This window comes from Castor canadensis, chromosome 11 (assembly GCF_047511655.1).
Source record: "Castor canadensis chromosome 11, mCasCan1.hap1v2, whole genome shotgun sequence".
In the NCBI taxonomy this organism is placed as follows: Eukaryota; Metazoa; Chordata; class Mammalia; order Rodentia; family Castoridae; genus Castor; species Castor canadensis.
Window position 1 is genome coordinate 74,011,975 of NC_133396.1, and position 24,471 is coordinate 74,036,445.

The window sequence follows — 24,471 nt, forward strand, 5'->3', positions numbered from 1 at the left end:
GGTTTGGTCTTTCTTAGTGTTCAATTAGACATATGGGGTGCTCACCACCAGTTTGCCAGTCATTATTTTGATTCATTAGGAAGAGTACAACAGTAGCGTTTTCCTGAAATGTGCACATCAGAATAGTTTTCTATGGCCTTGAAACCTGAAAGACAGCATTATAAAGTATTCTTGATTGTACTTTTCCTTAAGTAAAAATTTCTTCTTAAGTTGTCCTTTGCTTTGTACAGGGCTTTACATGCAACCTATTGTCAGACTAATTTTCTTGCCCTTATTAGAAACACAAAGAACTCTCAATTTTCATTTTAAATATTTCATTTTTTATTTGCAATTCATGACACCTTACATCATAATACAGTTTACTTATTTAGCACATTCTTTTATATGCACTGTATGCTACCTTCTGCCAGACAAAATTCCATGTATGCTCTCATACTGTTTTTGATCATCACAAACACCGAGTACCTGACATATGGTAGGCACTAAAATATTCAATCATGATGGCCATATATACCTTGATGCAAAAATAATGACAATGCCCAATTTTATGTAATGAGATTCATTCTGTGCCATAAACTATAAAAGTGGAAGTGTTATTTGTGAACAGTATCTTAGAAGGCATATTGGTAATGCTCTAACTTGTTTTATTGTCACTGGACACTTTTGAGGTCCTGGGTAAATTTTTGAATGTCTATAGAGGTTGGAAAAGAAAAACAGTCATTGTCTCCTTCAATTAAAATAGTATTTCAATGAGGGGGCTTTCTGAAATTTAAAAATTTTCCTGAAATCATCTCTCTAGAATCTTTCTGCATATACAAAGTTATAACAATATTTTATTTTAAAAGTTAAAGTGATCCTGACTGTATTTTAATATGGCATCATCTTTTAGATCTGGATGAACTAACTCAAAAAGTATATGCTATTATTTCTTAACTAGAATTCCATCTTATTGTCCATGCATTTCATATACAAATGGAAAATTTGTACTTCTCATTTTTTCTGCTGACCTGCTATCCAAAACCAAAAACAAACTCATGAACATCTGTTTGAGGCTGTACAGAATGTATGGGTAACATTAGTTCAAGATGGCAGTCTGTCTGTTGAAAGAGAAAACTTAATAAATGAGCTGAACACTAGGATCCTCATAGCTGAAGGGCAGTTTGGTCAGCTACTAAATTAAATCAATGAACACTGAAGGTGATTGATTTATTACCTTAGCTTGTACAGGACCCCCTTTACTTCCTGCAGATTCAGCAGCATGAAGAGACAAAAATGGACCAGAGGAGTCCTAATATACAATTTAATGGAACCATGGCTGTGTTTCATGGTGGAAGCATTTCTCACTTGAGAATAGAATTAGTTTATTGATCTTAATATTATAGGGATAAAGAAAAAAAAACACTTTATCAGGTAATTTAACTTTATAGTGAGGCACGTAATCTCCTTGATTGTAGGGTCTCATGCATTTCAATCATGGGAGAAAGACTATTATACACTGAGTGCCATACTAATGAAGGTATATATGGTGCCATCATAATCATACCATAACCCTAAATGATTTTTGTGATGACTTCATGATATGAATATATGAAGGAAGCTGTTGTTTGTTCAAATAGATGATTTTGATTGGTAAAATTTATGGTCACATCAGACAGTTCACGGGTGTGAGTCACTTGCTGCAATTTTGTCACCACAAAAAATATTCTGTGATAGCTAGGGATCCTGTGTGTGATACTATGGCAATATATAAAGCTTTATTTAAGCATATCAATTGTGATTCTGGCAGAAAATCTGTGGGCATGAGGGAAATTATGTACCTAGAATATGTGTCCATCTGTCAGGGCAAATTGTTGCCACCTCTTTGACGAAAGAAATATACAATCAATCTGTCAATGAATGCTCACTGGCACTCTGAAATACATGCAAGTAGACGACAACATTGTTCTCTGTCATGCATAGGTTGGATCCCCAGCAGTGACAGTGGTCACATCATTCTAGTACAATAATCTCATGGAGGTGAACCCATGCATAGCTTACATCTCTGCCATCCATGCAACCATGTACAAACCTATTGAACAAACACTAGCATGATTAAGTATTGAGAGTCTATTTACTGTGATACTCATTCAGTGGAGACAATATATGATGTTAGATCCACACTGATAATGAGATATTATAAAAACATTTAACATAAATCATCAACTGTTTCAGAATGCAGCAAGAAGTGTGATGCAATTTTTGTTCCAGCTATTTTAAGATAATAGGATAAATGGTAAAATTAGTGACTTTTGTGGTCATGAGTCAATTATGAATGTAATTTTCTGTAAAGTAAGTTGCTTGGTCAGAAGAATTTCTTCTGTAAGTTCAAAGATACAGTTTTTAGTAGAAAGATTTGATCAAGATGACAAATTCATGTCCATAATAGTTGTGTGGTTGAAGAAGAAAGAATGTTCTGCACGTCCTTAATCAAATTGAATCAATGTAATCAACTTGCCACCAGAAGTACTCAGGTTTTCCTCCAGTGGGTATTACCATCTTGGAAGGTTATGTTGGCAGCTTGGGCACTAGGTACATTAAAATTTGAGAATTGGGATTATTTGAAAATATGGCCAGGATTTTTTCTGATCTTTACATGAATGCTGCTTTGAAATGTGACTTTCAGTTTCATTTTTCAATTGAAATCTCTTTTTCTGTCTCTCCAATAAGGGCCAGTATGTAATTTTCTCAGGCCCTAGTATATTACCAAGTTGGGGATTGCTCAGTTTTTACTTTTGGGATACTTTTGCCACTTTTTGAAAAAGTTGAGGTCATTCAGAAGAATGATGAGTGAGCTGTGGCCTATTTGCTTTTCTGAACCCAACAAATAGCTTACCAACTGCTAGACATGGGAATGTGGCCAACATAGATCTTCTGCCAGCAGTTAGCAATTCAAATCACTGTGATTCATCAGAGAGACAAGCAGAGATCATCCAAGGTGTCTGTGACACAAAGAGATGCCATCACCCACACAATCAGAAACTAAGTAAATGGTGTTTGTTTTCAGGCCACTGAGCTTGCAGGTGGTTTATTTTCATAATGATAACTACTAAAGTACTCAGAATGACAAAAACCAGATCAGGATTTTTAAATGGAAACCCACGTTTTTGACCATAATTTCCATTACAATCTCTATGGCAACTTTTGCTATGAGCCCAGTAGGGAAAGAAACTGACCAACCTTCACAGTGCAAGTTGTCTATTACTAGTAACTATTGAAATTGTCACTGTTCTCATTTGAGGAACATTTTCTTGGAACATAATTATTCTCAGATTTCCTGACTGCTTCAACAGTTCCATCTGACATATCTCTTTTCCAGACTTTCTTGTCATCCATCTGAACTTGTTTCTTCCACACCTTGGGCAGATAGTTGTGTCATTATCTTTGCCAAGTCCCTGCCCATTCAGAAAAAATGTGTTAACCAATGAATTAACAGAGATGGATACACCCATCAATCTATCTTTCCAAGTAGTGTAAACAAACATGTATGCTGCTCAAAGATATACTTACTCGCTGAATTTCCCTTTTTGTATCTCCCCCAGTACTCTTGAAAGGACATGTTTTTGTTTTGCTTTAACATAAAGCAACAGATCCACAGTAAACAGCCCACCCATCTCTGTGTTGGGCTCTCATACTCTAGACCACTACATTCCTGCCATAATCAACTCAGGATCTGATAACTAAGGAAAGTCCCAATGCATTATAACCTGGTGAAATTCTTCAAACTCAGCAATCCTACACCTGCTTACCTTACCTCACCAGTTCCTTCCCTTGTAAACCACAATAAAAGCCTTTGCCCAAATTTCCCCTCATTTGGCCTAGTGATCAATTTTGCAGATTCCCTGTGTCACTCCTGTGGCATGGAGTATCCCTTGTTTTGGGACCTATAATTATAAAAAATACCTTTTCATTGGCAGTCATCTTCTGATCTGTTGGCTTTCTATACCACAATTATCTATTAATACACAATGTTTTGAAATACAGTCCGAAAGTATTATTCTTTGTTAATTAAGCAATCATATGGACTTTACTTTATGACTATACTTTTGGTGGGTGAGATGGGAGGTGTCTAGGTATATGCCTTTGAACATTGAGCCACTTGTTGGTGCAATTCACCTGTACCTCCACCTGCTTAAGGCTGAACTCACTTATGGCACTGTCACTTGATAAATGCTTAGTGAACCAGAGAACAGCTAGTACCTCATGAGAGTTCAGGTCACATGGTAGATTAGAGGTTAAACACCAAGCAATCAATATTTACTAGGATCTAAAAGCACGATGAACAATTCTTTACAAAGTAAGAATATTTCTTTTCAGAAATTAAAATAACATACTCTAAACTTTTGACGTTCAGATATGTAATTCTCCTATTCTGATCTAGCAATGATTGTGTACCAGCATCCTTATGAAAGAAGTGCATATAATTTCTTAGCATACTATCTTACCTCTAAAACCCTAGAAATATCCCTGGTGAATAAACACATATCCCTTTGAAGAAGCATAGAAAAAAAGATGGGCAGTAAAATTTTTGGTAGGACAATTGTGCTTACTTACCTGAAGAGTAAACAACCTATTTTCCCCCTCATTCTAGGGGTTCTTTGTGAATTAAATCATTCCTGAGATTTGTGTGTGCTGAGAATCTGGACTGTGGTTTTATTCTTAGATGGTTCTAATTTTACAGATCATTCAAGACTACAGTAGGACATACCTCCTTTTCAGTTCTTCAGACTGAGATCTTTGTGAACAAGTAATTCTGATTATCGCTCCAGGTCTGCTTCTCATTAGAGTAAATGGATCCTCTTTGTAGCCAACAGCTGAAATCTGGCTCTTGAATTGCTCTTGTCAAAGATCCCATTACAACAGTGTATTTGACACCATCCCTCCTGTCAATGGAAAAGAACTTTATGAACCAATTATTGCACATTCTTATCAAAATTGGGTGTTGAAATAGTTTTAATTTTAGTTATTTTTGTGGGTATAAAGTGGCATTTCATTGTGCTTTATTTGGATCACTCTGCTAATTAATGATTAATTAATGATTACCTTTTTATGTTCCTCTTGAGCACTTTTTATGTTTTTGGGGAGTGTCTCTTCCAGTCTTAAGTCATTTGGATTGTTTGTTATTACATGTCAATTGTTGAAATTATTTATGTACTTAAGACACTAATAAATTTTAGATATATGAATTAATGTTTAGATACAGGAATTAAAACTATTTCCTCATGGTCTGTAAATTATCTATTCATTAAAAGTCATTTTCAATTTTGATAAAGTCCGATTTAAATTTTCTTATTTTATATTTACTGATGTTTTTAGCATGTCTACAATTTTTTCTCTCCATGACAGCACAGGGATTTTTAATGAAACTGTACCTTAATTTTTAATGTCTCATTTTGGCCAGACAATTCTTTCCATGTGTTCATCAATGATTATTAAAGTGCCATTTGACATAAAGAGTTTCCTTTCTATATCAAATGGACTTGGATACTATGCAGAAAGTTAATTGATTATATAACAGTAGATTTTTATTGACAATTTCTTCTGTTTCACTAGTCTAATTTTTAGATTTTTATGCCAATAGTATGTTGTCTTGATTACTATTGTTTAATAATCAATATTGACATTAAGTAGTGTAACTTCTTTTTATTTTCACTATTCTAGATTTTTGTAGAGACTTTCAATCATTTTGTGACTTTTGTTTACTTGCTTTCTATTTTGTTAGAGAAGATTTAGAGCTAACTTACCTCTAAGAATAAAATATTTTGCTCCTCACAAAAGGAACAAGCACTGAATGGGATGGATGTTCAATAAGGTCTCTCTACTCTGAATAGAACTAAAATAGCTTCAAACACTGCATATACTCTATGTGTTGCTCAGCTGATCATTCCCCCAAAACTGTTTTCCACCTTATTTTCTGGTTTTATACTGATAATATTTACAAATCAGATATATTAAGTCATATATGTCCTTAGACTTATGGAATGGGAGATATTAGATTAGAAGGGCCAAGCAAAACAGACCTACTTCTTTCTTCAAAATATTAAACAAATTCGATATCATATTTCTGGAAGAATTGGTGAGGTTAGTGGTATGTTGAAACTTGCTAAAGATGGAAATGACTTGTCCCACCATAATTCTATTGGGCCTGCTTATTTACACAGATTTTGGATAATATTTTAGTCAGCTGTTATAAATTATCTCATGCTGCTTCCAGTAGTTACTATTGATGTTCCAGTCTCTTTACCATACCAAGTCTATGTAGCCCCTAACACCTAATGTTTATAGTCATACTAATTGGAGTTGTAAGCAAGACAATTAAAATAATCAGAAAATGAAATATGAACCTCAATTCTGTTACCAAAACTAATATTCTAAGAATCAACAACAAACAAAATCTACCTTAAGTTTCCAGATATGAAAAGCTTATAGAAATGTTGGAAGAAATATGAGAAGAAAGGTCAAAGAAAGCTGATACTAAAGGATAAGATATCTTCAGGACAGCCACAACCATGTCAGTCAGAAGTTCCCAGTTACTGTGTTGGAAACCCCTGCAGTGTGGAAGAGTCTCTGAAGAATCCACTCTTTGCATTTGCAATGTTCAAATAAGTAGCTTCCTGTGGCTCTTTGGAAGTATGCAATGGAATCTCTCATCTGCTGACTTGTCTAACTATCAATACTTTCTGAAAAAAACAGGTTCCTCTATGTATGTGTATCTAAAGATAACACATGTGTCTTTCAGTGGTCAAGTCTAACATGGAAACATAGAGCAAAAGCTATCTTCAGAAACATGACCATAGAAAGAGGAACTGAAAATGCCAAATTGATAAAAGCCAAATCATTAAGAGTAGAAATCAAGTTACTTCATTTTGCTAATGAGGAAATACATTAGTATTTATTTAAGAACCTTTCTCAAGTTAACACAGTAAGTAAGTAGAATAGCAATTAATTTCCTTGCTTGTTTATACCCTTCACAAAATTTTGACCTCTCAAGACAACCTCCTTAAATGAGGACTTTCTTATTCACCACTGTAGTCTAAAGAATTAATACATTTTTAAGTATGTGTAAACAGTAAAAATTTTTGCTGAATGTATTAATGATTATGCAACTTTTACGAAAAATCATTGTTTGGTTTGCTGAGAAAACTTGCCAAAAATTTAAGGATTTTTTTAACTCTCTCTAAATACGTTTAAACCTATTCACAACATACACTGAAACTCCAATATCTATTCCCCAGTCTTCTGACATTGCAAGCAGGAAGAATATCCTCCTGCTAATCATTTTCCTTTGTCCTTCCATCAGTTTTAACACATCTCAACTCAAAGAAAGTGCTAGTGAAAATCTATCCTGGAGATCTTTCAGCTTTTTAGTCTTGTGAACTTCTTTATATAGATGATAAATTAAAAGATGGATAGCTCTGTCCTCTAATTGTTGTTTCTTATCTTTTCTTCTATAAGATTTTATATTCCTGGATGGCTCTGTAAGAGTTCTTCAAGCATTTTGTCTCACCGCTTGAGATTTTTACATTTTTTCAACTTGTTATTTAATGGCACTTATGCAATTAAAATATGAGTATGAATTTAATTTCAAACTGACTTACTGATCTCAGATTGGTGAAAATTTATGTTTTCTCACATTTTTGTAGGAAAAAGAATCTCAAATGCTAATTTTTCTGCATATCTAGAAGATATTGTTTTGATTTTTTAAGGTGCTGATTCTCTTTTAAACTAGTTAATCATTTTATAGCCTTAGAATTTTGGACAGTATGAGTTGCGATGATCTGAGAATCTGTTTTCATGAAATTTTTGACTTTGTGGGCTGTGGTAAAAATGTTGTAAGTTCATGTTCAACAACTCTTAGGAAATATGAAAGAAGACAGAAAAACATAAAATTATTGCCATTTAATATTGATTAAAGGTCTATGTACAGCTAGAGCAAAAGCCTGGAGAAAAGCAGCAAGTCTGTCTTTCTGTTTTTGTTGTGGATGTTAGTGATTTGCTTCTACTTTCAGATGTGACCACCTCCTTATGAGCTGGCCAATACCAGCAATATTTGCCAACCACCTTCAATTGTCTAAGTTGAAGGAGAAGCTATAAACAATAGCAATTTGTCAATTTCTTCTCCTGTTTAGTGAATACAGAAAACTTTGCTCTATACTTTCCATAGTTATGCCACACTCTCATTTTACTTGCTATTAAACCAATAATCTCCTCACACCACATATTATGACACTAAGTAATAAAGGTAATAGTGGAGAATATTCATTTTAAGTAGAAATTGACTCAAATTATATACTTTATTGAGTAAAGATGATTTTTCTAGCATTGATAATTTTATATTTTTAAAAAGCCACTAAAATTATATCCAGATTAACATATACTCTAATAATCAGTCTTGCCATTTTCTTATGATGTACTAAATATTTATGTAATATGCTATATTTTAATAATACAAATTTGTTTGGATTGGAATTCCCTCTGTGTTCACCATGTTCTAATTATTATATTGATGTCAGTCAGAGGTAGGATTTAAGGTAATCTTTTTAATTGTAATAATTAATATTTTGCTTGATAAATAGTACAAATTAATGAGTTTTACACTGACATTTCCATATATGCTAAGGTAGTCTCATATGAATTATAGGAACTATCTTGTTAGTGTGTGTAATTAGTTAGATCTACTGAGCATTATAGACTTTGCTCATTCAAAATTCTTCTTGATATTTCATTTGAAATCTATATGTATATATATCAATTTGTAAAATGTTGGAATCTTTCCATGACAATGAAGGTAAAAGAAAATCATTCCTTTACAAGTCTACAACTTGGGAAGTGTTAGTTGTCAGCTGACTGTGGTAACGGATCATTTGCATATATGATAAAGCTAAAGATGAGGTCTGTCTGCATTGGAGAATTAACAGTCCTGACTATGATAATTCATCCACATCCAAGGAAGGAAGGACAGTGACTAGAATAAAATAGTTGTTTATTTTTTCTCGAGGAAACAGAGAATAAGATTTTAGCTATATATCTGGTTGGAAGAAGTTATATTCTTAGTTGATAACAAAAAATTTTACCTTTGCACAAAATATTAACTGAATAGAAACAGAACAGGATAAAATACTTGTAATTCTGCCTATATTGCTGAAGACTATAATAAATGTCACATAGAATTCCTCTCAAATACTTTTTGCAAGAATACTGTGGGTGGGGACTATCACCTTTATTTCATTAACATAAATACTTGAAATTTAAGTGACTTCTCCAAATATTCAGAGCTCATCTAAAATCTGCCATATAAAGTGTACCCCAATAAGCAAATTAGAGCCAAGATCTGTTTTACATATGTAACTCTTTTCAAGAATGGGTAAGGAAGAAGGAAAAGGAAATCATCTTTGGTACTTTATGAGAAGTCTATTTTAGAAGAACAGTAAGTAGGAAGGGTGGTATACATAAAGTTTAAGACATGCTAGCTGCTATCAGCTAGAGGGTTTTGGGAGTGTATCACTGAGGAATTTTATATACTTGTTTGAGTTTTACAATGAATTTATCTCAATGTCTCTGAAAAAGAATACACATTTTAATTAACAAATTGTAGACTGTTAAAGTGTAGAGAATTCAAGAATGTTTATAGTCACTAAAGTAAAACATGGTGAAGTATTTACTCAAGCTGTTTTAGTCTTTGCTTCACAATAGATATTTTTTAGATTTCGTTATAGAGCTTCAAATAACAGTTACTATTCATTAAAATAAAAATAAATAGCTTTTAGACACTCAGTAGATATTAGATATTATGTACAAGGACCAGTTTTCAGGATGGTTTGTATCATCTGTTTTTAAGTCAAGTATGAACAATAGGAAAAGTTACACACTTTTCTTACCATTTTAAGGATAATGGATTTTTTTCTACTTAAGTGCCAATGAATTTATGGGTCAAAAATTATACTTTACATTCTGGTGTGAATAGATAATTTCAGTTAAGCGAAGATAGTAAACTTTTATTCTTCTTTAAAAAAATGTTTAAAGCAAAAAAAAAATTAGGTTAAGTTTTGATGTATTAGAATTTTCATGTGATTTTTCTTACAGATTTGACATGACATTTATTGATTTTCATCAGGAAACTTTTTTGTTATGGAATAAGTCTAGCATAATTAGAAAGCCTGAATTTATTAAATGTGATTTTGCAACTTTGGTTATTTAATCTACTTATACTGTCTGACGAACAGAAAATGACCTGAATGATTTCTTCATTTTAAAGTTAATTAACTTATACACAATTTGATGCAATACTTGATAAATTTAATGAAGCTTTCTAGACACTTCAAATTGAGGTGAATTCTCTGTGTAGTTAGAAAAAGCATTTGTAATATCTTTTTCTTTGCATTTTTATTTCCTTATTAATTACATCTGTCTTTTTAAAAATACAGCATCCTCTTCACATGTATCTTTCATAAGCAGGAAGTTTCTTGAATGTGATATTTTATAATGTTTACATTTTCTTTCAGGGTTATACTTTTACTAATAAAAACTTAAAACCTTAATATATACTATATTTTCAAAGAAATGTTTTCTTTTCCTTAAAAGACTTTTCTTTTAATTTCCCCTTTTATTTCATCAATGACCCATTCATCATTGAGCAATGGGTTGTTCAGCTTCCAATTGTTTGCATGTTTTTTACTGCTGTTTTTGTTGTTGATTTCTAGTTTTAATACATTGTGGTCAGGTAGAATGAATGGGATTATTTCTATTTTCTTATATTGGCTGAGGCTTGCTTTGTGCCCTAAGATATGACAAATTTTGGAGAAGGTTCCATGGGCTGCTGAGAAGAACGTGTATTGTGAAGAAGTTGGATGAAATATTCGGTAGACATCAGCTAGGTTCATTTAATCTATGGTGTGATTTAGTTCTAGGATTTCTTTATTGATTTTTTGTTTGAATGACCTATCTATTGGTGATAGGGGAGTATTAAGATCTTCCACTACCACTGTGTTGGACTTTATATATGTTTTTAGGTCCTTCAAAGGATGTTTGATGAAATTGGGTGCATTGACATTGCGTTCATATAGGTTGATAATTGTATTTTCCTTTTGGGGAATTTCCCCTTTTGTTACTGTGGAGTGTCCTTCTTTATCTCATTTGATCAATGTAGGTTTGAAGTCTACTTTGTCTGAGAAAAGTACTGCTACTCCTTCCTGTTTTTGGGGACCATTGGCATGGTAAATCTTCTTCAAGACTTTCACTTTCAGCCAGTGCTTATTTCTGTCAATGAGGTGGGTCTCCTATAGGCAACAGATTATTGGATCTTCCTTTTTAATCCAGTTTGCCAGTTAGTGTCTTTTGATGGAGGAATTTAGTCCATTAACATTTAGTATTTGTATTGATAAGTACATGGTGATCCCTGTCATGCAGTTGTCTTTGTTGATTAAGAGTTTGATTATGTGTAGCTGAATCAATGTTCCTCTTTCTTTTCTTGCCTTTTCTTCTCCTGTGGTTTGGTATTGCTTGCCCTTTCATGGTTTTGTTTGCTTTCATTAAATGTGTGCAGAATTCCTTGGACAATCTTTTGTAGTGGTAGCTTGGTTGTTATATATTGTTTTAATTTCTGCTTATCATGCAAGACTTTTATTGTTCCATCTATTTTGAATGATAGTTTTGCTGGATAAAGTATCCTAGGATTGACGCTATTTTCATTCGGTGCTTGGAAGACCTCACTCCATGTTCTCCTTGCTTTTAATGTTTTGGTTGAGAAGTCTGCTGGAAGTTAATGAAAATGAAAACATAACCTACCAGAACCTATGGGACACAGCAAAGGCAGTCCTAAGAGGAATTTTTATAGCCATGAGTGCATATATTAAAAGGATAGAAAGATCTCAAATCAATGACCTAATACTACAGCTCAAACTCCTAGAAAAACAAGAACAAACAAATCCCAAAAAAGCAGGAGGAAAGAAATAATTAAAATAGGGGCTAAAATCAATAAAAAGGAAATCAAAAAAACCATGCAAAGAATCAATGAAACAAAAACATGGTTCTTGAAAAAATAAATAAGATTGACAGAACCCTGGCAAACCTGACTAAATTAAGGAGGGAAAAAACCCAAATCAGTAAAATCAGAAATGCAAAAGGGGAGATAACAAACACCATGGAAATCCAGGAAATCATCAGAGACTACTTTGAGAGCCTACAATGTAATAAATTTGAAAATCTTGAAGAAATGGACAGATTTCTAGGAACTTACAACCACCCAAAACTGAACCAAGAAGATATTAATCACCTGAATAAATCTATAACACAAAACAAAATTGAAGCAGCAATCAAGAGTCTCCCAAAAAAGAAAAGTCCATGACCTGATGGATTCACTGCTGAATTCTATCAGACATTTAAGGAAGAACTAATACCAACTCTCCTTAAATTGTTCCACAAAATAGACAGGGAAGGAACAATGCCTAACTCATTCGATGCAGCCAATATTACTCTCATCCCAAAAAAAGACAAAGAAACCTCCAAGAAGAAGAGTTGTGCGTTAATTTCCTTAATGAATATTAACGTAAAAATCCTTAATAAAATAATGGCAAACCAAATCCAACAACACATCAGAATGATCATAAACCATGACCAAGTTGGCATCATCCCAGGGATGCAGGGGTGGTTCAACATACACAAATCTATAAATGTAATACAGCACATCAATAGAAGCAAAGACAAAAACCACTTGATCATCTCAATAAGTATAGAAAAAACCTTCAACAAGATCAAACACCACCTCATGATAAAAGCTCTAAGAAAACTAGGAATAGAAGGAATGCACCTCAACATTATAAAGGCTATTTATGACAATCCTACAGGCAACATCATACTTAATGGTGAAAAACTGAAATCATTCACCCTAAACTCAAAAACAAGACAAGGTTGCCCACTATCCCCACTCCTATTCAACATAGTACTGGAATTTCTAGTTAGAGCATTTAAGCAAGAGAAGAAATAAAAGGAACTCAAAAAGGTAAAGAAGCTGTCAAAATATCCTTATTTACAGACGATATGATCCTCTACATTAAAGACCTAAAAAACTCTACCCAAAAACTCTTAGACTCTGTAAACAACTACTGTAAGGTGGCAGGATACAAAATCAACCTACAAAAATCATTAGCTTTTCTATACACCAAAAACGAACAAACTGAGAAGGAACATACAGAAACAATTCCATTCACAATAGCCTCAAAAAAAATTAAATATCTAGTTGTAAATTTAACAAAAGATGTGAATGACCTGTATGAGGAGAATTACAAACTCCTGAAGAAAGAGATTGAGGAAGACTACAGAAGATCGAAACATCTCCCATGCTCATGGATCAGTAGAATCAACATAATAAAAATATCTATACTACCAAAAGCAATCTGCATGCTTAATGCACTTCCCATCAAAATTACAATGACTTACATCACAGAGATTGAAAAATCTACTCTAAAGTTCATTTGGAAACCCAAGAGACTGTGAATAGCCAAAGCAATACTCAGCAAAAGAGCAGTGCTGGAGGTACCACAATACCTGACTTCAAACTATGTAACAAAGCAATAGCAATAAAAACAGCATGGTACTGGAACAAAAACAGACATGAAGACCAGTGGAACAGAACAGAAGACCTCGATATGAATCCACACAACTATACCCACCTCATTTTTGACAAAGGGGCCAAAAATATACAATGGAGAAAAGACAGCCTCTTCAACAAATGTTGCTGGGAAAAGTGGTTATCCATCTGCAAGAAACTGAAACTAGATCCATGTCTATCACCCCATACAGTATCAACTCAAAATGGATCAAGGACCTAAATATCAGACTTGAAACTCTGAAGTTACTACAGGAAGGAGCAGGAAACTCTCTAGAACTAATAGGTATAGGCAAGGACTTCCTCAATAGAACTCCAGTAGCCCAGCAACTAAAAGAAAGGATGGAGAAATGGGACTTCATAAAATTAAAAAGCTTCTGCACAACAAAAGAAATGGTCTCTAAACTGAAGAGACCACCCACAGATTGGGAGAAAATATTTGCCAGCTATACATCAGACAAGGGACTGATCACCAGAATATACAGGGAACTAAAGAATCTAAGCTCTCCTAAAATCAATGAACCAATTAAAAAATGGGCAATTGAACTTAATAGAACTTTCTCAAAAGAAGAAATTTAAATGGCAAAAAAGCACATGAAAAAATGCTCACCATCTCTAGCCATAATGGAAATGCAAATCAAAACCTCACTAAGATTCCATCTCACCCCTGTTAGAATAGCCATTATCAAAACACCACCAACAACAGGTGTTGCCAAGGATGTGGGGTAAAAGGAACCCTTGTATGCTGCTGTTGGGAATGCAAGCTGGTGCAACCACTCTGGAAAAAAAATTGGAGGCTCTTAAAAATTTAAACATAGACCTGCCATATAATCCACCAATCCCACTCCTGGGGATATACCCAAAGGAATGCAACACAGATCACTCCAGAGGCACCTGCACACCATGTTTATTACGGCACTATTCACAATAGCCAAGCTATGGAAACAACCAAGATGCCCCACTATTGATGAATGAATCAAGAAAATGTGGTAAATGTACACAATGGAATTCTACTCAGCCATGAAGAAAAATGAAATCTTATCATTTGCAGGTAAATGGATAGAACTAGAGAACATAATTCTGATTGAGGTCCACCAAGCTCAGAAGACCAATAATCATATGTTCTCCCTCATATGTGGACTTTAGATCTAGGGCAAATGAAGCAATGTGGTTGGACTGGGACCACATGACAAGGGGAGAGCACATGTGGGTGATATAGAAATGGGTAGAAAACCCAAACATGAAAGTGTTTGATGTCCCCATTCCAGATGAACTAATACAGAAACCTTAAAGCAACAGAGGTTATCATGAGAAGGGGATCAGTAACCAGGGTAAAGATCAGTTAGAGATGAATCAACATGGGTCATAACATGTGTACATGAAAGCAATGCTAGGAATATTTCTGTATAGCTATGTTCAATTCAACTAGCAAAAACACTTTGTCTTCCTCATTAGGCTTGTCTCTTTTCTTCAACAAAACTAATGATAAAGGCACAACAGGACCTGCCTGGAACTGAGGGGGAAAAGGGGGAGAGAGTGGGGAAGGGGGGCAGGGGGGAGAAATGACTCAAACAATGTATACACATGTGAATAAATGAATAATAAAAAAATGGTTTTTCTTTGTTAAGCTATAAATAGAATTAATGTATGTTAAATATTTACTATCTTTCAAGTACATACATAAGTCTGAGGAAAGAGCAGACTAGGCAGAGGGAAAAGCCTGGGCCAGTGCTTGGCTGTCCCAGGAGATGGCAGATGGGTATGATTGGATCCTGGTAAGTTTGAGAGAGAATGGACCAAATATGCAGTCAGATAGTGGACAACGCCCAATGATAGTGGACATTGAAAGCACCTTACCTAGTGCACCCACGAGCACTACTGAATGCTGTTAAAATTCACAATAATAAGGGCTTCTAAATCATACTGGAAGTTGCTGAAGAAATTGATACTTGACATAAGTACTCTTGGATAAACAAATAAAAATTATTGTTTAAAAAGTAGTGAACGGTGTCTCTGTTCACCTTCCTATGCCATTACTTATTTTTCCCTTGTGAATGACATTTGCAACATACTATAATCATTACTTCATAATATTTTTCTTCACAAAGTGTCTATAAATTGCTTAAGTATAAATTTCATTAAAATAAAAGTTAGAGAAATTTTTTAAGATATAAAATGTCATAGTCTCAATGGAATCTTAACATTAAACTAAATCATGTAATCATTGTCATGATGTAGAAGTCCCCATTATATTATACAGCTCCTTTTTTTTCCTATCTTATTAAAAATTGCATAGTATTTATATGTACATATGTATATACTTTCTTATTAAACCTAAATATTTTATGGTTATCAAACTAGAAAAATTAGTTTTTTTCAGTACATTGATAATAACGACAGCTTTTTGTCATTACCATTGAATGATAGTGGTTTGCACACAGTAACCATTCATTTCAGAGATAATTAATAAGTATCACATTTGATACTTTCTTTGAATACAGTCTGTACTGCTGGAAATGGATTACAGTAATGCTGATTAGCTCACACAATCAATAAATAGGGAATACTATTAGTATGATTTAGAAGTCAAGTTGTCTTTCGTATAATTTTAAGGTACATTAAAATTTAAAGCTGCAATTGACAAACTTTCTTACAAGGAAAAGCAAGCTTAAGAATAAGTTAAAAGTCTTACAATTGTGATTTTGTTTAGTGAAAGTAGTTGATCATCTCTTGTTTCAAGAATTTCTTTAGTTCTCTTATGCTAAATTATTTCAGAGCAGATCATGTAGATGAGGAAAACATGAAAACATTTCCCCAAGTTAAAAAAATGATAAAACGCAATGCATATCCCAGGTCCAAGATGGGTGATACTGGTCTCTGTTTTGGAAGTAAATCCTCACCAGAACTTGTGTCCCCAGGGAAAATGACACTTTCCAATAGGTTAAATATTAGCTCTAGTTCATATTCTCTTTTCTATTTGGCCAAAGTTTTAGTAAAGTTTAAGGTTACTTTACCAAGGAGTTGAAGCTTCAGCAGGTTTTAACTAAGGGCAAGCTTGAAATTGTTGGAAAAGAGAGCAAGCACAGTGTCAGGGGTATAATGTAAAACCAAATTGAAAGGTTTTGGATATAAATTTCATCACTAATGATGCAATTCGCATTTATATTACCAAAAGTTTGAAGCAAACTTACCATTGCAATGTTCTTCTGCCTATTTGAAAAAAAATGAACAATGCATTTGTCAAATAAAAGCAATCATAGGGCTCAATTTAACACCATGTCTATTATTTGGACAAGATAAAACCCATACAGGAAATACTTCAGCATTAGAATGGAAAAGGTATTTAGAGAAGACACCAAAAGCATTAAAAGCAAGAACAAAAAAGTACAAATGGGAATGCATCAAATTTCAAAGCTTTTTCACAGGAAAATGGAAACACAGTGAAAAGACAAACTACAAAATGTAAGAAAAAATGACAAATTATACGTCTGACTAGAGGTTAATATCCAGAATATATAGGGAACTCCGAAAACTCAATGGCATACAAACAAGCAAACAAATAATAATTGGATGTCAAATAGGCAACAAATGTCAGGTACATTTTTGGAAAGGAAATATAAAAATGGTCAACTAGTACAGGAAAAATATGAACTTAACTGTTCATCAGGGAAATGCAAATCAAACCCACAATGAGATTTCACCTCATTCTAGTACAAATGGCCACAACACCAAGTGCTTATGAAATATTTGAAGAAAAGGGAACCATGGATAATCTTGTTGGGAATGAGAGTTAGCACAAACATTATAGAAAACAGTATGGAGGTTCTTCAAAAATTTAAAACAAAAAGAATTGCCATATGATTAAGAAATTGCATTACTGAGTATATAAGTGTAGGAAATGAAATCAGAATGTCAAAGGAACATCTGTGCTCCCATAGTCATTGCAACACTATGCAAAACAGTGAAGAAACAGAACCAACCAACCAACTAACCAGTCTACAAAATGATGAAAGTATAAAGAAAATGTGGTACATATACAAAATGGAATTCTATTCAATCATTAAAGGGAATGGAATTCTATCATTTTGCCATAATATAGACAGAACAGGAGGTCCTTACAGAAAGTAAATAAGCCTGGCACAGAAAGACAAGTACTATGTGACCTCACTAAAAGGAAAATGTAAAAATGTTGATCTCAGAGAAGTTGAGAGAAGAATGATGGTGTCCAGAGGCTGAGGAAAGGTTGATCAATGGGTACTAAGTTAGAGTCAGATGGAAGTTCTGCTGTATAGAAGAGTGACTATAGATACCAGTAAAATATTTTGCAATTCAAAAAGTTAGAACCAGTGACTTTTTCTAAAGTTATTTTTTTAACCACAAAAGGATGATAAATGTTTGAGGAGATAAGTATGCTTAACCTGATTTAAACATTATGCATTTTACACACATATTAAAATATCATGTTACCCCATCAATATGGACAACTTTCCTATTTTTGTGCAAGAAACAAACTTAATTTTAAAAAGGGAAATCATAATTCAAAATGTGAAACAAATTTATATAACTCTGTGATGGCAAATTAATAATTTTAAAGATATTTATAATTTCAGACATTGAACCTTTATTGAATTGTCCACAACTTGTTTAGCACTCACTCAGTGCATCACACTGTTCTAAATGCTTGATAAAGCTTAACTCCCTTACCACTGATAATATCTTTATAAGGGTGTCAAAATGTGTATTTTTTCCATTAATAGCACTGTATATGTATTTCCTCTGGGTATAAATTGAGAATATTGTAAGCCTGTTTCTCCAGTTAATTGGAGATACATACAGTGATCAGTAATGCATTCATAATTCATCAGAAGGGCAAGAGTATTTGTTTTCATTTATTAAGAAATCATATCTGGCATTTGGAGATCTATGAACCTTCAGTAAGTTAAATTATCCTACACACTATGCTTCTATATTTTTTTTAATATAAATCTTCCAACTTTTCAAAGAATACACAGTTCAGTGAATCTATAGCAGGGATGTTATTTTGTGTAGTTTACTGTGTGCTTTGCAGGGATTGCTGATACAATAGATTCTTGAAAACTATCTGAAATTAATTTTCACTTGGTGATACATGTTTTTCTATCTAACTATGACAGTGTTATCATTCATGTAAGCATGTTTATGACTGTGTCAGTTTGTGTAAGTACATCGAGGCAGTGAAAAAACTGTAATCTATATGGAAGAGAATTTCATCTGATTCTTGAGCCCATGGCTTCTTGCAATGCATTAGTAATCACTACCAGAATGTGGTAACCTGCACATTGTCCCATCCCACGAGACAGCCATTATTATAATAGAAGTACCTGGAGCTTCTTCTATTTCAATACTATCTTTCTAAAGCACCTAAATAAATTAATGGTTAGTGTAAATACCATTTAGTGGATGCTAATTATTGTATCTAGACAAATAAAGCCGGTAGATCAGAAATAATCTCGACATTTATGTTTAACTGTTATTAAAATAAATATGAACATGGATATTTAATAGGCACACTAACCGTTTTTCAAACACAGTATTTGCTCTTATTGCTAATGTTCAGGTTTTTCATGTCTTGCACTTTTACTACGTTAATTTCTACAAATAAAGCAGTTTTTGCATTGTAAAGCACATTTCAAAGATTGTGTATATTTCCTCTTTTTTTCATCAAACATGTGCATACAATATCATTCAACATAGGTTGGGAGCAGTATTCTTTTGGAAAAAAAATTGCCCAATAAATTATGTTTTTTCTTTTTAGTATTTTTTAATTAAACAAAATATACAAATGAAACAAAATGTTTTTTTTTTGCCTTTTATGCATTCTGTATTTTATTTATATTGTATGGAAATTATGTATTATGTATTTTTTATTATAAATTTTTATTAAAATACATTCATTATAGAGGGGGGAATTCACAGTAATAATTCCAATCAGTCTTATATTGCACATTATTTACATCGCCCCCATCGTCTCTCCCCCTCAACCCCTCCCAACCCCACTTAAAGCAATTGCAAGAGGTTTTCTAGTTCTGTTTTATTTAGGTATATGAAGTCCATCGACTGTATATCATCACCTTAATCTCCTTCCTTCCCCCTTCCCCCTTCCACTAGAACCCTCCCCTCCTGCGCACACTGTGCCTATTTTATAGCCCTGGTTTTCATTATTAGTATTTCAAAGGGGTGTCTCAATCCATGTCCACTGTGGGTGTGCTTTATTTTGGTCTGTTCGATCCCTTTAATACTCTTCTTTACCCCTTTACTTCTCACTCCCTGTATTTCAATAGCTTTCAATACACATCCTTATATCCTCTACTTTCACATCTTATGTTATGCAATATTATTGATGCTCTGCCATTCTCTTTTGCTTTCTCTCTTTCCCCGAGTTCCATAGAGTAGTTCCACTGTTACAAACATGTTCTACAACTGAGTGTGTATATGATCATGCTTGCTTTTGTGTATATGTTTGTACACATATCTTTGGATCTATCCAAGGAGATAGACCCAAGATCTTTGGATCTATCTTCCATGTCTGAGAAAAAACATGCATCTTTTGTGTTTCTGATCTTGGCTAACTTCATTTAACACGATGTCCTCCAATTGCATCCATTTACCTTCAAACTCCATGTCATTTTTCATTGTGGCTGTGTAATACTTCATTGTGTATATGTACCATAATTTCATGATCCATTCATCATCTGGATTAGGACATCTTGTTTGTTTCCAGAGCTTGGCTCTTGTGAATAGTGCTGTGATGAACATTGGTGTACAAGTGTCTCTACTGAATACTGTTTTACTTCTTTTTGGATAGATGCCCAGGAGCAGTATCATTGGATCATATTTATATTGTATGAAGATTGTGTACTTTTAGTAATTTAAATTACATTTTAATATGAACAGAACATTACAAATTCTAACGTATTTTTGTTATAATTTTTATTCTTTCCTTTATTCAATTAGAATAAATTCACATTCTTATGAAAGAATCTCAAAATATTATTACATACAGCTTTAGATATTATGATTATATTTCACATCTGTCTATTTGTATAGTGTATACTGTGACATCATATGTACTTAAGTACATTGAACTTAGATCATACTTTTCCTCATCTACTGAGGCAGACAATAAATTTTTAAGCTTTAACATATATTTCATACTTATTTCAGTATTTAAACACTTTATCTACATTTATGTATTGTAATTGACATGTGAAAATTGCACATATTTATGGGATAGAATGTAGTGTTTCAAAATATGCATATATTGCATAGAATAGAAATCAAAATAAGCATATCTATCTCCTACAACATTTATCATTTCTTTGTAGTATAGTCAAAATCCTTTTTTCTAGCTTTGTTAAACTATATTGCACATTATTGATGCCTGAAGTGATGTTATCCATGTTCAACACTAGAATCTATTTCTTTACCCAGTTATGATTAACTCCGGTTTGAATTTGAAATGTCCCCACAAGACTCATGTGTTAAAGGCATATTTGCCTGCTGTATTTGTTACTTTTCTGTTACTATGACCAAAATACATGAGAGAGTAACTTCAAGGGAGAAAGGTTTATTTTGGCTCACGGTGGCAGCTGTCCAGTCTATGATTATGTAGCTCTGTGTTTCTGGGCCCACTGCGAGGCAGAAAATCATGGTGGTAGAAGGATGTGCAGAGGATATTCTCCAGCTCATGGCAGCCAGGAAGCAGAGAGGAGAGAGAGAAAGAGAGAGAGTAGATCCCATGTTCTATGGTTTTTAACAACCCCTGAAAGTAGCATAGCCAGCTTGGGACCAAGCTCTCAAAAGATAAACCTATGGGGAATATTTCATATTCAAAGCATAACATTTTTCCAGTGATCTCCAAAGTTTCATTGCCATCTCATAATGCAAAAGGTATTTAGTCGATCTCCAAGAATTCCCCAAATCATAACTCAAATATTATTCAAAAGTCCAAATTGAAAGTCTCCTCTGAGACCTAAGGCCAATCTTTAACTCTGAACTCCACTAAAACAAAAAAGAAAATTGCATACTTCCAAAATAGCAGAGTATAAATATTCCCATTCCAAAAGAAAGGAACTAGAGGATAGCAAGGAAGGATTGCATCAAAACAAGACTAAAACTCATCAGAGAAGCCAATAGCTTGGCTATGGAGAATGTAGCTCCATATCTGGCATCTGGAGCGTGTAGTGTGAGCTCCATGAACTTGGGCAGCCCTGTGCCTGTGGTCTAGCTTTTTGAAGCTCACACAGCACCTCTCTTGGGATGGCTCCATTCATTGCCTGCAGCTTTCCTTGACAGAGGTTTAATATTCCAGACATCTCCTACATTCTTCGGTATGCATGGAAACTTAGATTTCACTCTCACAGCTTTACATGTCACCCTCTGAGGGGCTACCTGAAAGGACTACACTACACATTATCTGACTTTCAAGGCTTTCCTTTAAAATCTGTTGGAAAGGGGAAGCTCCAAGCTCCTGTAACTTCTGCATCCATCATGTAGGTGCTCTTAAGGTCTGTCACCAGCTCAAACTGTAGCTGGGCTCCCCTTGACCATGCTGAAGTGGCCTCTGAGTGCCTGGTTGGCTTAACATAGTCAAATGAATCATGCAGAAACAACTCCCTTGGCATCCATGTATGAACAAGGTGCCCTGAAGACACTTTCTTATTACGAGAGAGTCTGTCAGAAGAGTTTGCTCTTTCAAAGCCTTAAGCTTACTATGGGTGGGGCCTTGCTAATTCCTACAATATCCCTAAAGCATTTTCTTATTGTTACCATGCAGTGACTGACTCCTTTTTAATCACAATATTATCTTTATAACCATTAACATGTCAGCAAGTTTAAACACTTTCTTTTTCTGGCCAAACTACGTGATTTTCAAATCTTCCCACTCCACTTTGCTCCTGAATTTCACTGTAAACCAGGTTAAAAGAAAGCAACAATACCCAGGCCACATCCTGAACACTGCATTCTTGAAATTTCTTTTGCCAATTTAATTAGTCCATTGCTTTTAAATTCAGTTTCCCTCAAATTCTCAAAGCAGGGCAAACTGTGGAATAAGTCTTCTTCGGAATGTATTGGCTTCTATTGCAATATCCAATAGTCCTGGCTCCCTTCTGAAACCTCATGAGCCGGACCTTCACCCTCAGCCTTTCTACCAGCATTCGTGTCTTCTCAGCTCCACACCAAAAAACCCATCAAGCTCTACGTGCAGTTTTCTAGGGATTCTTTAGCCCAAGTCTCCAAACATTTCTAAATTCCTCCCATAAAGCAGTTCCAAGGGCTGAAGAGCCAAATTCTTAGATAATCACAGCAATGACCCAAGTTCTATAGTATCAGTTTTCTGCATTAGTTAGCTGTCTGTTGCTATGACCAAAATACATGAACAGCTTGAACAAGGGAAATTTTATTTTGACTCATGACTTCAAAAAAGGCTCAGTCCATGGTCACTTGGCTCCATGTTTCTGGGCCTATTCTGAGACAAAACATCATTGCAACAAAGGCATGTGCCAGAGCAGCTTCTTCAAATCATTATGGCCAGGAAGCAGAGAAAAAGAGATAGAAGGAGCCAGGAACAAGATACCCACAAAAACCTACCCTCAGCAACCCAGTTCCTCAAGGTAGGTCCCACTTCCTAAGGTCTCCACAACATCTCAAAATAGTAGCAACATTTAAGGAATAAGCTCCAAACACATAAGTCTGTGGGGAACATTTAATATTCAAACCATAATAGCAGCTCTTGGGCTTTTAGGAAGAGATTGAATCATGAGGGCTCTGACCTGATCAGTGGACTAGCCCATCTGATGGCATTATTGGAAGTTGGTGGGAAGTTAGGACCTAGTTGAAGATAGTTGGTCACTTGGTTATACCTTGTCCCTGAGTCCTTTCTCTCTCTCTTCTTCCAAAAAGCCCTGAGATTTTCAGCTTTGCTTGGCCACATCTTTGTGCCATGTTGCTCTTCCTCACCATAGGCCCAGAAACTATAGAGTGAGCCAGTGTGAACTGAAACCTCAACCTGTGAGACCAAAAGCAATCTCACTTAAGTTGTTTTACTTAGCTATTTGGCCACCACAATGCCAAATAACTATCACAGTAACCATTAGTCAACCTCTCCTCATCTCTTCCCCCACAAACACTTTCCATAGCCTCTAGTAACCAACAATCTATCCGCAGATTCAATGAGATCAACTTTTTCAGGTTCTATATGTGAAAAAAACCATGGGATATTTGTCCTTCTGTGTTTGGATAATTCTGTTTCACATGACTTATGTGCCATATGTATTGTTGCAACTAATAGGATCTCATCGTTTCGTCATCCATGATTTTCTTCATCTGGTGATGAACACTTTGGTTGATTCTGTATCTTGTACAATATGTGGCAGTAGAGAAGGTTCATTGATACACTGGTTTTATTTCCAGGAGATCTATACCTAGTAGTATGGTTATTGTACCACATGGTAGCTCTATTTGTAATTATCCATTTGTATATGTCATCTTTTTAGAAATGTTTGTTTAGTTACATTGCTCATTTTAAAATCGCATTCATTTTTGTCTGTTTCTGAGTTGACTCCTAATGTATTCTGGGTATTAACCCATTGTCGTATATAGATTGTTTCCTCCTTTTCTTTTTTTTAATTTCATTTATTCACATGTGCATACATTGTTTGGGTCATTTCTCCCCCCCTGCCTCTGCCTCCACCCTCTCCTCCCCCAACCTCCCTCGCTTCCAGGCAGAATCTGTTCTGCCCTTATCTCTAATTTTGTTGAAAAGAAGACATAAGAATAATAAGAAAGACAAA

At 34.4% G+C, this 24,471-nt stretch overlaps 1 long non-coding RNA gene across 1 annotated transcript in view; it reads right to left on the reverse strand.

Moving 5' to 3' along the window:
* Positions 1-325: 325 nt before the first annotated feature.
* Positions 326-24,471, reverse strand: part of LOC141413846 (uncharacterized) — a 131,741-nt gene continuing 107,595 nt past the window's right edge. Inside the window, exons 2-3 of the long non-coding RNA XR_012438789.1 lie at positions 4,745-4,919; positions 326-3,431 (exon numbers count right to left, since the gene is read on the reverse strand). This is a non-coding gene — a long non-coding RNA (uncharacterized lncRNA). The remainder of the gene's footprint in view (positions 3,432-4,744; positions 4,920-24,471) is intronic.